Raw genomic sequence first — 15,879 nt, forward strand, 5'->3', positions numbered from 1 at the left:
AATTCCCATTTTCTATAACATTACTTCTGAAATCAACACCCTTATTCAACAACCTTGATATCATTTCTGATAATGAGTCAGTGAAAAGAGTGATTAGACAAATGGTACAATTCAGAAAGAAAATAAGATGCAGAAAGAAATTCAGAAAGAAAATAAGATGCCACGTGAGTTCTCCCAGGTCATCCAATCAACTCCTGGCAGAGTTAAAAATAGAAGCTAAGACTAATTCCCACAGCTACTGCCAGATCAGAGCCTGACAACTTTGCATTGTGGTAGCTTCAACCTCTCCTGCTACTGGGATTACCTGCATTGAGACATCTTCCTATGAGGTTCAGTCATTTCAAGGTTTGCTTTAAAATGGAGAGGGGTGGGAAAAGGTTCATAATTTTAGGGAAAATCTGTGGTAATGAGATCTCATTGTAAACTGCTCACGAGAATTAGAAAGGTAAAAACTGGAAATGTTTACTAACCCTTACTATGTCTCAAACACTGCAATAAGTTCCCTTTTATGTTATCTTCTTTAATCTTCGCAACAACCCTGTGATTTTCCTGTTTTAAATATCCAGAAACAATTCACAGTGGTTAAGTAACTTACCCTAAGTCATAGAGATAGAAAACAATAGAGGTAGGATTCAAACTAGGTGAGGTTCAAAGTTCAAATTCACTTCCTGAAAAACATGATTAGAACATAAATGGTAGCCAAAACTCCCCAAAATAAACTAAAAGATTAAAAGAAAGAGAGAAAGGAGGGGAGGAGGGCCTTGTGAGCTGCATACCTTAAAAATAATGTTTAGACTTTTCGATTGATCTTAAAAATGACCAAAAGCTAGCTGCCTGAGAGCTCTAAGAATAAAATTATTAACAAACTAAACAAAAAACATTGATTTTTATACTCACTTTGAGATCAACCCAATTGCTTTCCTTGCATAACACTGTACTGCCATTTTATTTCATTTTCTATTATATTTATTAAGGGATATTTTAAAGACAAGTATTTTGCCTAACAGGTTAATGATTTTTTTTTTCTTCTAAACAATGACCAAGATGCCAATCCTCCTCCCCTTATTCAATGGACTAATTAGTGTCAGATCATTTTAGGGTCATATTTAATTTTTGTGGTGAAATAGTGATTTCACAAACCCTGTGAAGATGTTACACATCCACTATAACATGCATGCAGGTGGAAAAAATTTTCAACTGATGTAGATTTTGCTTTCTCTATGAGTGTATTCTTCACAATCAATGAGATAGAAAAAGACATAGAGATAAGAGAACTGTTGACTAATATTTTCTTATGAAAATCTGTATCTTGGGCTTCCCTGGTGGCGCAGTGGTTAAGAATCTACCTGCCAATGCAGGAGACATGGGTTCGAACCCTGGTCTGGGAAGATCCCACATGCCGCAAAGCAACTAAGCCCATGCGCCACAACTACTGACCCTGTGCTCTAGAGCCCGCAAGCCACAACTACTGAGACCGTGCGTCGCAACTACTGCAGCCGGTGTGCCCTAGAGCCCGTGCTCTGCAACAAGAGAAGCCACCGCAATGTGAAGCCCGCGCCGCAATGAAGAGTAGCCCCAGCTCCCCACAACTAGACAAAGCCCATGCACAGCAACGAAGAACCAACACCACCAGGAATAAATAAATAAATAAATTACTTAAAAACAATAAAATCTGTATCTTGCATTTTCAATTTTCTAAAAGTTCAAATCCATTGTGGTTGAAAAAAGAAGAGTAATGTCATATGTTTTCTTGTCCTGGGAAAATGGACTGTGCTTGGTTGAGTGTGTTTATTTATTTATTTATTTTATTGCCAAAATTTATTTTTTATTATTTTTATATCTACTAGTACTTATTTGAATTCTACTCACTGTTTTTTTTTTTCTTTCATCTTTGTTGGAATACAATTGCTTTACAATGGTGTGTTAGTTTCTGGTTTATAACAAAATGAATCAGTTATACATATGTTCCCATATCTCTTCCCTCTTGCATCTCCCTCCCTCCCACCCTCCTTTTCCGACGCCTCTAGGTGGTCACAAAGCACTGAGCTGATCTCCCTGTGCTATGCGGCTGCTTCCCACTAGCTTCTATTTTACGTTTGGTATATATGTCCATGCCACTCTCTCACTTTGTCACAGCTTACCCTTCTCCCTCTCCATATCCTCAAGGCCATTCTCTAGTAGGTCTGTGTCTTTATTCCCGTCTTACCCCTAAGTTCTTCATGACATTTTTTTTTCTTAGATTACATATATATGTGTTAGCGTACGGTATTTGTCTTTCTCTTTCTGACTTACTGGTTGAGTGTCTTGAACTGCTCAAACTTTAAGGTCCATCACCTCTAACTTGCACCTTACCAAAACCTCAGACAAGAAACAGGAGAAAGGGTAGTGCCATCCATAATTCATTCCCACCACACTTACAAAAATAGTCACAAGGAACTTGTGCAGAATAGCAATTCTTTTGTATTAGGAAGGCAGTTTTCAAAATTAACTGGTATTGGTTCATTTGGTTGTTTAATAAATATCTTGCAAATGCCTATAATAAAGCCAAATACCAAACTGACCATTTAAGTTGCAGGAATTTTTACGGTCTTGATAGTTTACTATTTTAAAGTCACAGTTTACATTTGAGTGCTCACCACAGTATATAATACCAATGAGCTCCTGAGAAATCTAAACGTTTATAGAATACACCAAATGCTACTGTCTCATGCCTTGCTTTGCAATCCTGGATTGCTTTCTCCTAGGGAGATGATGTAAGAAATATAAGCTAGATATCTCTTCTACGGGATCACCAGCCATGTCTCAACTAACTTTTATCAGTGGAGACTCTCAGTACCTACATATTTATTTATTATAAAACTCTTCGGTACTGATCATTAGGTAATTCTGGTAAATGTGGGCGCGTAATAATAGTTAAGAATGTCAGCCCCATTTCATTTCAGCTTGATCCACTGCAGAAAAGCACAAATTAGATGAAAGCAATTTCCCCAAGAACAACTCACTTCCTTGAGATGAGAGATAGATAAACTTGGGTGAACAATGACAATTTATTTTTGAGGGTAGTGGTTTAAAAAAAGTGCTAATGTAATCTTTTCAGAATGAATTCTTTTAAAAATGCATTAATTCTCCAGTGAATATAGCTTATAATTAAAAAGCTAAACATGTAATTTTACATTTCTAAATTTTTACATATGACCATATATAATAAATATTGAAATCTTAAAATCTTCATTATCTTTAAAATTTGATGGCCTTTAAATCTGAATTTGGATTTGGTGAGTCTGACGGATTATTCTTAGTGACTCTATTGGGTACCACCAATTCAGATTCGACGTTATTTCTGCAAGTGTCAGAAGCATTAAGTTGTGTGAGTGGATAGAGGGTATTAGCATCCTGGTGGTCTTTCACTACCCTGAGATGACCAGAGAACCTGAGTGTGAAAGAGCATGGAGAGGAGTGTAAGGAATGGCCTAATGGTATCACTGGCTTCTCTCTATACTCAGACTCCGCAGTGCACAACAGAGGGAACAAAGCAGGTCGTGTTGCTGCCACTGTTGCAATGACCAAGCATCCTCAGTCTCATCGCCATTGCAGTCCATTGTTTAAGATGTGAGCTTGTTGGTGCTTATTCGGCAAAAGTCAGAATGCTTATTTGTTTTATGTCTGTTTTTTTTTTTTTTTTTTTTTTTGCGGTATGCGGGCCTCTCACTGTTGTGGCCTCCCCCGTTGCGGAGCACAGGCTCCGGATGCGCAGGCCCAGCGGCCATGGCTCACGGGCCCAGCCGCTCCGCGGCATATGGGATCCTCCCAGACCGGGGCACGAACCCGTATCCCCTGCATCGGCAGGCGGACTCTCAACCACTGCGCCACCAGGGAGGCCCATATGTCTGTTTTTTAATGAGGGTTTGATGAGACAGCAATAAAGACAAAAGTAAATAGGAGAAATGTTTATTAATAGGTCCCTCCATCCCTATCAACCAAAGAAAAGGCCTACCTTAAAATATTGTTGTGAAATGTCGAGGGTGTGTCTGTCTGTGTTCTTGCAACCCTTCACCTTTAAGTAGCTTTGCAAAACTATGTTATAAACATGTTGCTTCATCCTTGCCCTTTTAGCCTGTTAATGTCTAATTTAAGTAAAGCAGGATGCAATCCCCAGCAAGTTATCTGTTTCTCCTTTCTTGGACCATGCAAATCAAAACAGTCTTCTTCTATGGAGGGTAGTGAAAAGTTGTGCCAATTGTGTTCCTACTTCAGCTATTCCAACATTCTTTAGTTTAGCTTAAATGAGACATTCTCATCTTTGGGCTTTAATTATTCTGTTTAAAAATAAATTTTAAAAGATACTCTAAAGAGAAACTAAGAAAAAAACACAACAAGATAAAAGATTTACCATAATGCAGGTACATAAATATGAACTAAAATAGTTTTAGATTAAAAATTAATCTTTTTTATTTTAAAAATTAATCTAATTAAAATTTCAGATTAGGCTGGATAGAAATGATCCATTGCTGAAGCTTAAAAAAAAACTAGCTATAAATGTTACTAGTTTTCTACACTGTTGTTACAAGACTTGACTGACATCCGTGATGTACTCCGTAATATTTTTGAAATGATGAAATGTGTGATCCAGAGACTTGAAATATTTCAATACTTGGGTATAGGAATTTTCTTCCATGAACTAGAAATGAAAAAAGTGAGAATGTTTCCTTGCTCAAATCACATGAAGTGGATTCCCTTATATTACTTGCATTCATTTTTAAGATGGTCATAAATGGTTACATAAATTACAGGAATATTATCTGTTGAAGAAGTTGATGTTTTTTATAGTAAATGTATGTATTCAAATGATAAATGTTTCTGCATAATCTCTGACCTAACAATACCATTCCATGCCACTCCAAGGATTCTTCCGTCAAAAGTAAAAGCTCCAGCACATAAAGACATGAACCTCTATGTCCATTACCACATTTCTTGAAATCATAAAACTGTTTGGAACTTAATAAATGTTTATCAATGGGTTTTGACTGAATGAAATTATGGCTCACTCATAGTACACATTACTGGGCATCTACTAAAGGTAATATGGTAGTGATATATGCTAGATATCATTAATATAATAGAAACACAATGTACTAAAAGTGTTTTGCAACTAAAAATCACTATACATTGTATGGCTTTAAAAAGGAATGAAATGCTGCTACATGCTATAACATGGATACACTTTGAAAACACTATGTTAAGTGAAAGAAGCCAGACACAAAAGGACAACTATTGTATGATTCCACTTATATGAGGTAGTTAGAATAGGCAAATTATAAACCCAGAAAACAGAATAGAGTTAACCAGAGGCTAAGGGGAGGGGAGAAATAAGGGGTTATTGTTTAGTGAGTACAGTTTCTGTTGGGGATAATAAGAAAGGTCTTATAATGGATAATGGTCATGGTTGCTCAACATTGTGAATGTACTTAATACCAATAAATGATACACTTAAAAATGGTTAAAATGGTAAATTTTACATTATGGGACATTTTACCAAAATAAAAATATACTATAAAGTAAAGTCAAAATTTACCTCCTACTAGGCATACTATGAAGTTTGCATAAAATTGCACTTATTTTAGGAGCTTATACGGTTATTATCATATTTGGGGACATGTAAAGAAAGCAACAGCTTAAGTAGTCCTCTTGAGTTCTTTCTCTCCATCTTTCCAACCCGGTGTTTTCCAGATTAATGGTTTTGTCACACCTCTCTTTGAATACCAGCATCAGTAGGAATGCTAGCTAGTACTGGTTTCCTTAAGTATCAGCTAAAAATTTTAATGTATTTTTATGCTGGTAATTGTTTTAGAACCTGGGAGGGATGTCATTGTTTTCTTAACTTGGCAAAAGCAAATATATTACTGTAGACAGCATTACTAGAAAGAAATAGTAACTTTGAAGTAGACATATGTCCATCCTAAGAAAACTGAATATATTTCAAAGCAGACCACACCACTCAACTGCTGGCAATGTTCTTCCACATACTTGGCAGTATACTACTCTAAGTCTGAGAACTGTTTCTTTTTTGTAAAAATGATTTTGATTGGAAAACCCTGAATAAATCCTTTGGAATGTGTAACGTTTAGAGCTCCTTCTGGGATTCCTTTTCCATGAATCAAGGTTCTTTGATTCACTATCCTCCTTGGCACTTGCTTCCTAGTCATCTCAGCAGCCTTTGTGCCAGTGCTAAGGAAGAGCTCCCATTTTAGGTCCTAAAGCAGGGAGAACAATAAAAGGAGAACCTCATTTCAAGTACCAGAAATGTCTGGGCTATAAAGAACACACATATTGTCAAGGTAAGCCCAGAGTGGGGTGACATCACCAAGGTCATTCCTGGCTCCGCGTCCCCCCCCCAGGAGGAACAACTAACAATTATTTGGAAACAGGATACTAGTTGAGAGAATCCTAGAACGTGGAGGTGAGGCTGAAGCACCCCCGTGCACCACAGAGACCAAGACAGACTGCATTCGAAGGGTGAGAGAAGGAGCTACACGTTGACCACGCTGCCCCTCCCCCAGGCCAGTGGAGCACCATGGGTGAGGCCTCCCGTGAACCTCTGGCTCCTCCAGTAGGAGAAGAGAACTGGGGGACGGCAAGCTCCACCACTAGCATCGGGGCTGCTTTGTGGGAGCCGCTGCTCTAACCTGCTCCACTGGGACTGCAGGGGAGTCTGCAGGGCTTGACCACTACAAGTCGGGCTGTGATGAAGGGGGAAGGGGCATGCAGCAGCCAGCACGTGGATTGTGACCGATGGAATTCATACCTGCAGTGCCCAAGTGGGGATCACAACGGGCATCTTTGCTTATCTACAGAGCCAGGTTGGCGGGGCACTACAACCAGGGAACTCAGGCTACAGATCCACCTGATACGCATCTGGCCCTTGAACCTGGTTTGCCCATAGCCAGGGAAAGAGCAGAGTCACAGCCCACCCACTGTGGACAGTGTCTTCTGGCCATCTGACCAAAAGGGCTGGCAATAAATCCTGGAAGCTATTTGGCCCAGTCGTGCTCCAGCCAAGAGGCAGGCAGCCAGAGCTCATCACTGGCTCTGGTACAAAGCAGAGCCAGTATCAGGTGTGGAGGGATCCGGTACCATGCACAGGCACGGAGATTAATTCTTATCCAAGGCTGAGAGGAGCTCCCAGCTCCTCCCAACTGGGGAGCCTGTTTGAGAAATTAAGAGTAGCCTGGAGCGGCCCCTCCTCATCCCACCCAGGCAAAGGAACTGGGACTAGCCCCATCCCATCTGCTGTGGAGAGTGTCTTCCTGGCCCATCTGACTAGAAGGATTGGTGACAACTCCTAGAAACTGTGCGGCCCAGCAGTGCTCAAGCCTAGAGAAGAGTAGGCAGAGCTGATAGTCTGCAAAGCAAAGCCAGTGGCCTTGTTCAGCCACAGAACGTGGAGTGTGGATCAGCTTGAGTTAAGACAACAAAGAGCTTTACTGGCTTTAGAGCTGCTTCTCCTGCTGCACCCAGGCAGGAAATCTAATTCATAGCCCTACACATCACTGAATACAGCCTTCAGCATGTCCAACTGGGGAACCTAGCCAGAGAACATGGGAAGCTGTACAGCCCATTAAACAGCCCTAGATACAGTGGCACTTGAACAGACAGCACAGCCTGTGGCCTCCCCCATCTGCAGGGCAAAACCAGTGCCCTCACCTGACCAGGGAATTAAGTGCACACTCTGGCCTGATTTGGGTTCCCAAACAATGAACTATACAGGCTCTGGGTCCTGTCCAGAGCCAGGTCCTATACAAGCTCTGATTCTCTGCCAGGAAACTAATTCATAGCCCCATCTACTACTACTACTGAATATAATACCCAGTAAAGTCTGGAGGAAGAGCCCAATTACTCAGATATGCAGATACCAAAGTAAGGAATCAAGGATCACAAAAATTAGGCAAATATGACACCACCAAAGGAAACTAATAAAACTCCAATAACTGACCTTAAAAAAATAAAGATCTGGGCTTCCCTGGTGGCGCAGTGGTTGAGAGTCTGCTTGCCGATGCAGGGGACGCGGGTTCGTGCCCCGGTCCGGGAGGATCCCACATGCCACAGAGCGGGCTGGACCCGTGAGCCATGGCCGCTGAGCCTGCACGTCCGGAGCCTGTGCTCCGCAACGGGAGAGGCCACAACAGTGAGAGGCCCACACACCGCAAAAAAAAAAAAAAAAAAAAAAAAAGAATATCTATGAACTGGCAAAGAATTCAGAATAATCCTCCTAAGGAAGTTTAGTGAACTACAAGAAAGCACAGACAGCTAAGTGAAATTAGGAAAACAATGCATGAACAAGACAAGAAGTTTGACAAGGAAATAGCAACATCAAAAAAACAGGAGCACTAGATTTTAAAAATACAATAACTGAACTGAAGAATTCAATAAAAAGTTTCAAAGGTAGATTCGACCATGCAGAAGAAAGAATCAGCAAACTGGAGGATAGAACTTTAGAAATTACCCAGTGAAAGGAACAAAAAGGAAAAGAATAAAAAGAGTGAAGAAAGCCTATGGAAATTATGGGACACAACAAAGTAAACAATGTTCATGTTATGGGAATTCCAGAAAAAGAAAAGAGAGAGAGAAAGGGAAAAAAAGTATATTTAAAGCAATAATGGATGAAACCTTCCCAAACCTAGGATGAGAAATGGACATCCATATCCATGAAGCCCAAACAAGCCCAAACAGGTTGAACTCAAATAGGGCTACTCTGAGACACATTGCAATTAAATCACCAAAAGTCAAAAACAAAGAAAGAATTTTAAGACCAGCAAGAGAAAAGAGAGAAGTTACATACGAGGGAACCCTGGGATAATTGGATATTCACATGTAAAAGAATGAAATTGGACCAATATCTTATACCACTCACAAAACTAACTTGAATTGGATTAAAGACTCAAATGTAAGACCTGAAACTATGCAACTGCCAGAAGAAAACATAGGAATAAAGCTCATTACATGGGTTTGGTAATGACTTTTTGGATATGACACTGAAAACACAAACGACAAAATAAAAAATAAACAAATGGAACTACATCAAACTAAAAAGCTTCTGCACAGCAAGCAAAAACAAAAACAAATCAACAAACTGATTGAAAAGACAACCTATAGAATGGGAAAAACGTATTTGTAAACCATATATCTGATAATGGTTAATATCCAAAATAAATTAAAAATTCATACAAATCAATAGCAAAAAAAAAAAAAAATTACCCAATTAAAAAAATGAGCAAAGGACCCGAATAGACATTCCTCCAAAGAAGACACACGAAAAGCCAACAGGTACATGAAAAGATGCTCAATACCACTAGTCATTAGGGAAATGCACATTAAAACCACATTGAGATATTACTTCACACCTGTTAGAACGGTCATCCTCAAAAATGTCAAGAGATAACAAATGCTCGTGAGGATGTGGAGAAAAGGGAAGCCTTGTGCTGTTGGTGGGATTGTAGATTGGTAAAGCCAGTATGGAAAACAGTATGGAGGAGCCTCAAAAATTAACACTAGAACTACATATATCTAGCAACTCCACTTCTAGGAATATATCCAAAGAAAATGAAAACACTAACTCAAAAAAGATATCTGCACCCCCATGTTCATAGCAGCATTATTTATAATAGCCAAGACATGGAAACAATCTAAGTGCCCATTGATGGACAAATGGGTAAAGAGGTTGTTTTATATATTTATAGGTATATACATATTATAGGTATACACACACACACACACACACTGAAATATTATTCATCTGTAAGAAACCAAAGAAATGCTACCATTTGAGACAACAGAAATGGACCTTGAAGGCTTTATGCTAAGTTAAATAAGTCAGAGAAAGAAAGGCAAACACTATATGATCTCACTTATGTGTGGAACCTAAAAAAAAAGAAAACAATCATAGAAAAAGAGATCAGACCTGTGGTTACAGGAGACAGAGGGTCAGGGGAGGGGAAGTTGGAGGAAGACGGTCAAAGGTACAAGCTTCCAATTGTAAGATAAATACATACTATGGACATAATGTACAACATGATGACTATAGCTAACACTGACGTGTGATATATAGAAAAATCGTTAAGAATAAATTCTAAGCATTCTCTTCACAGAAAAGTATTATTTGATCTCATTTATATAAACGTGTGTGTTTGTGTGAGAGAGGACAGAATACAAAAATGCAAAAAGAAAAGTTGTAAAGTACGAAGCTGCTTAGGTTTATACCTCAACTATAACAGATAATAATTTGTTTAATTTTAATAGGTACAAAAATAAATGTTAAGCATAGAACAAGCAAAAAGAAAAACTGAGCCCAGCGTAGATGTCCTTAAAGCATTTGCAAAGGAGGGCTTTATTAGGTCCGCAAACACCTGCAATTACAGGCAAAATTCTGTGTGTGTGTGTTGTGTATGTACTTGGGGAGTGGAGGCATAGCCTTTATTGAATTATTAAAGGGGATGTTAAGACCCAAAAGTTTAAAAAGCACTGGAAAGCCTGATCACAAAACCATTTTAAACTACTCTGATTATGTTTTATAGTTTTCCTTCACTCGTTAACACTTCAAAGAACAGCACGTGAATGTGGAAAGAATCTCTGCCATTTAGGTAAGATCTCTGAGTCTCAGCGTAAAATTAGCATATAGTAGCAGGATGAAATTATACACCATAGATGAAAGTACCTAGCAGAGCGCTTTAAGACTAGTACTTACTTATGCAAGACATCTTCCCCTGCTTACTGGTTTTCAGTAGAATGAAAGCATACTGAAAGCTGGTACAATGTCTTCTTTGAAGTTTTCTTTTGTAATGCTTACTATGCTTTTTGATACGGATGAGCCAATATCCACTTAAGGGCATGTAAGCTCACAATAACTTTTGTTGAATATAACTGTTTGAATGTACTTTCACTATATTATTATATAGGGATTTTAAACTAAAATGTACTTGCACACATTACTTAGAGCCTAACTTGGATATCAGAGTAGGTGGATATACACCCCTGGAAAATAATAGCTAATTTCTTCACTAACATCAAACTGCTGAACATCTACTTTGCATATACATAGCTAGGCACTGTATTATGAGTTGCAGGTAATAAAAAGTCGTTAGTCAAAGACTCTGCTCTCTAGGGTTATTTTACAACAGCAAATCATGTTCAAACTAAAGGATAGACCAAAATAGGAAGTGCCATAGGAATTTAGACAAGGGAGAAACACATCTGAAATGAGAAGGAAGGTGGGTATGCGGAAGGGTTCATGGAAGAGGCAGTGTATGCTGTGAGCAAGGTTGCAACGTGTAGCAGGGTGAGTGAAAGGAACAAATGAAGACATATAGTCGTGATATCATGAGGCACAAACTAGAAATAAACAGCACTTGTTTTAGGCTGGTCATGAGGTAATTTAAGGGGATTACTGAGAAACTAGATAAAGAGATATCTCTTTATATATTACTTATTAACAATACTTTTGAACACAAGTATTTAATTTTAAAAAAAGAACAATATAGGGATAGGAGATTAGGAGGTACAAACTATTATTATAAAATGAGCTATAAGGATATATTGCATAGCACAGAAAATATAGCCAATATTTTAGAATAACTATAAATGGAGTATAACCTTTAAACATTGTGAGTCACTATATTTTACACCTGTAACTTATATAATATTACACATCAACTCTACTTCCATTAAAAATGCTATTTTAGTGAATAAAACACTAAGCAGTAAAATTTTTAAAAAAGAACTTAGAAGAGAACTTAAAAATAAAGACATAAAGAGCAGGTTGAAACAGCGCAGAAATCTGGCAATTAAGAGGCCATTGATAACTTTCAAAATAGCACTTTTTCTACCCATTCTCAGTGGAGGCAAAGCCTTATTAATCCTACTATCTCTTTTTCTGTTTTTCAAAATCTCAGGATAAGTCTATTTCAATTGTAGCTAATGGCAGTAATGCAGCACCAGAAAATGCCTTTTGTAAGGAGAAGCAACTTTGAATCCTAAATCGGTACTCAAGTCTTAAATTACTGATAACACTGACCACCCACCAGACTAAATGGTTTTTTTTTACGTGATTGGAAAGCAACAGATTGATTTCAATTCTATCTTGTCAAATCTACAAAAAAGTTCCCACAGTTCATTTAGCAACTAATAGCGTACATCCTTCTATTTGGTATTACTCCTCCTCCTTAACACCGGGCAATTAATTTTGCCTTTCTCTGGGAAACGTTTTTAACAAAGGAAATAGAGTCATAAATCAGTTTCGGATAGGAAATCATACAACTATTTCTACCTAGGGCTTTGAATTTAGAAACTTTCCTCAGAAATTGTTGAAATATAACAAAGTCCAAACTCAGAAATAACTTAAATTTAATTATCTTAGTTGCACTCAAATAACAAATTCTATTTTCTGTCTTGTTTTCTTTCTTCCCCAGAAGGCTTCTCCAACCCTAATCCATAACTTAATGCATTCATCTCACCTATAAAATCACTGGCAGGTATGATGCCGGCTTTGGCGGCTCCAGTCCCCTAATCCTGACCCATTTCTTGCCAAAGAATTCAGTTTCTTCAGAAACCAAGTAACAGACATTTCAATTTCTAACCATCATTAGCGTATTTTCATGTACTAATACTCAACATAAAAACACCTTTTAAAATTACAGAAATTTTTACTGTACTTAAGATCAATTGCACTAACCTGTATTTCATAAACCTTGGGCTACTTTCTTAAAAATGAATTATTATTTTAATATGTTTTTCACTTATTATTCAGAATAATTATTCATATAATTAAATATTTTACAATTAGGTAAGAAAGGTGGAAAATAGTTTTGCTATTCTTGTTCTTTGTTCTCTCTTCTACTTGGTGTGCCTGAGTCAAAATTTTAGAATATTGAAAATTTAATCTTTCAAACCCAAACCAAATTTAAAGGTAATAATAACAACCAGCCAAAACAATTTCGATCCAGAGCTTTGCATGGTCCGGGGAACAGTTCTCTGAGTGGGCCATTTGGAGTGGGATTTGCCCACCCGCCTCCACTCCTTCTGCCTCATATACTGAAGATAGAGACAAAGAAACCAACTCAAGTCTTTCCAAAGTGTATTTATAAATAGAGAATTTGTAATCAGAAAAACAATAACGATATATAATAGAAGTAACATGATTCTTCAGAACCAGTATCTTGTTCTAAAGCAATATTTAAAAAAGAAGGTAAGGGGCTTCCCTGGTGGCGCAGTGGTTGAGAGTCCGTCTGCCGATGCAGGGGACACGGGTTCGGGCCCCAGTCCGGGGAAATCCCACATGCCGCGGAGCGACTGGGCCCGTGAGCCATGGCCGCTGAGCCTGCGCGTCCGGAGCCTGTGCTCCGCAACGGGAGAGGCCACAACAGGGAGAGGCCCGCATACCGAAAAAAAAAAAAAACAAAAAAAAAAAACCTAAGAAGGTTAGCTATAAACCCTGGCCCTCTTTTTTATTGATCTCCTATTTTAATTTGTTAAAATAAAATCCATGGCCTTTTGAGTCAAACCGTCTCTTTAATTTCAGATTTAAAGATAACAAGCCTCTTTTTAAATGGAATATTGGCACACAGACACCACACAGTCTGGCTTATTACAACTGTTCTCTGTTGGTGAAGTGGCACATTTGCAATCCCCACCATAGCAATCTTCACCATTTCACAGAATATCATTCAATTGTACATCCCTAGGTGAGCAACAAGAATGGGCACTTGAGCTCAGGAGCAAAGCGTTTGTGGGGAAATCCTAGGTCAGAACCCCTAAAAGGGGAGACTAACTTGAGGATGCCCAAATAACCTGAGGTTTACCTTGGCCACCTCCCCTGGCTTTCTGACTGCCTGGGGGAAAAGTCTCTCTGGAAACTCTTTTGAGGTTATTGGGGGAATCCTAGGACAAACACACTGCTTGCTTTTGCAGGAGGACTTGCCCCATACCCTACCCAGCTAGCTGTCTCACAACCTAGCTGGACTAAAAAACCTTCAAGAAAAACGGGATAGACTGACATTTGCATTTCTACTTCCACCTATTCTTATGCACAAAATATGTAGGTAGAGCCCTCTTTCTCACACCCCAATAGATTCTGCTGTCCTTGAAACCCATCTGGTAGCTGCAGTGACTACAATGAAGGGAGTTATCGGAAACCATATTGGTACTGGGCTTAAAGGATTTTTCATGCCATGCATTTTGGGGAAGGACACAGATAACAGTCCAAACGTGGTATAAAGCAATGCCCTTTCTGGGTCCTTGAAAAAATCAGTCACGGAACACAGGTGGTGGACAGGAGCTGACAAGAGCTGGTTTGTTAATGAGCACAGCATCCCCGGCGGGGGGGGGGGGAATCAATGAAATGATTGACAAGAGAAGATGGTAAATGAAGGGAGAAGTGGGGACAAGTGCTGCTCAACCCAAGCTGAACTCCAGGAGGTAAATTTCTCCTCTAATTTGAGATTCTTTCTAAAGGTTCAGTATTGAAGTGGATGTTTGACGTTGAAATGTGCAGACCCATTCTGATAACTGGAAAGGGAGGAGGCTGAGGAACGCAAAAGGAGAAGGAACATTTCCGATTACTTCTCCAGGCTGCTGACAAGAACCTGCTGCTCGCAAACCACAAATTAACCAAGCGAAGGTTGAAGGTAGCAACGTAAAAGTGCAACTCAAATTATTTTACATTCGGAATCCTCTTCAATATCTAAGCGAGTGTAGCACAGCAATGGTTGATTATCTTAAGATTACAGAGGCTGACCGCCTTCTTTGTTTGCCCAGTAACACCGCTCCTCCAATAATCTCAAGCACTTGGCTGATTAACATTTCAATTTCAGTTGTTGCTCCTTTTCCCATTGCAGAAGGCGGCAGGGATATTCCCCTTCTTCCCTCTGTATTACAAACCCCATTACTAACCAAGCAGAAAGCACCGCACAGTGTGGCCGAGGCTAATAATAGCCGGGCTGCTTACCTTCTCCGGAGGGATCGAATCAGCGCATGTCCCCGGCGCCGGCTGCCCCGGGGCCGCAGTGCCGCCGCGCCGGGTCTGTGTGTGGTCAGCTCGGCCGGCCCCCACCCCACCTGCCAGCTGCAGCACCTGCTCCCGGCGCTGAGCTCCGGCCGCCGGAAGTCATCCCCCGCCCCTGGCCGGATCGCCACATTCCGCGCCAGCCGCGGGGGGAGAGGGGCCTCTCCCGGCTGCGGACACCGGCTCCTGGAAACTGCGCTCAACGATCGCTACCCTTCCCGGTTGTAGGGTTATTTTCTAGGAATGCTTTTACAGAAGAAGCGTCGCCGGCTGGTGGACCGAGAGAGAAGAGCCAGAGTGACTTTCCCTGCAGAGCGTCTTTCCTCTGAGCGCTCCCCTGTCACTCCCGCGGCATGGACGGCTCCATTCCGCTGTGTGGGTTTTCCACCCTCTTCATCTTCCTTATCTGTATTGTTCATTTCGCTGAATTTCAGAGTGGGATTAGCTCTTAAGATATCATTCAAACACTCCGAAAATATTTTAAATTGGCGACTAGTTTTTCTAAGCCCCTTGTAGCCGAGCTCCACTTCCCCCCCACACACACACACAGTTACTCGCACGTACACACCCAGCCAAACCACTCACAATTAGGAAAGCTGGGACCTCTCGCCCTCTTGCTTACGTAATGGAACAGGAAACTCCCAAAGGAGTGGGGAAGTAGGACCGGCTAGCGAAAGCACTCGAGGAAAGAGAGAGGGGTCGCCCCAAGATTTTGTTGCTGTTTAGTGGTGTCCTTAGTGGACAGATGTTCCCCCTCTAACCCTCTGGCCTCGCCCCAAGTGGAATGGCTGGTCTGGTGACAGCTGTAACATTTGAAAACAAAGAAGCTG

General features: G+C 40.1%; 1 long non-coding RNA gene across 2 annotated transcripts in view; it reads right to left on the minus strand.

The window, feature by feature from the left end:
• Positions 1 to 15,132, minus strand: part of LOC309808704 — a 91,275-nt gene extending 76,143 nt beyond the window's left edge. For both annotated transcript variants that reach the window (XR_014294780.1, XR_014294781.1), the window contains exon 1: positions 14,993 to 15,132. This is a non-coding gene — a long non-coding RNA (uncharacterized lncRNA). The remainder of the gene's footprint in view (positions 1 to 14,992) is intronic.
• Between the last annotated feature and the right edge of the window lie 747 nt (positions 15,133 to 15,879).

This window comes from Mesoplodon mirus (assembly GCF_964341445.2).
Source record: "Mesoplodon mirus genome assembly, chromosome: 7".
NCBI lineage: Eukaryota > Metazoa > Chordata > Mammalia > Artiodactyla > Ziphiidae > Mesoplodon > Mesoplodon mirus.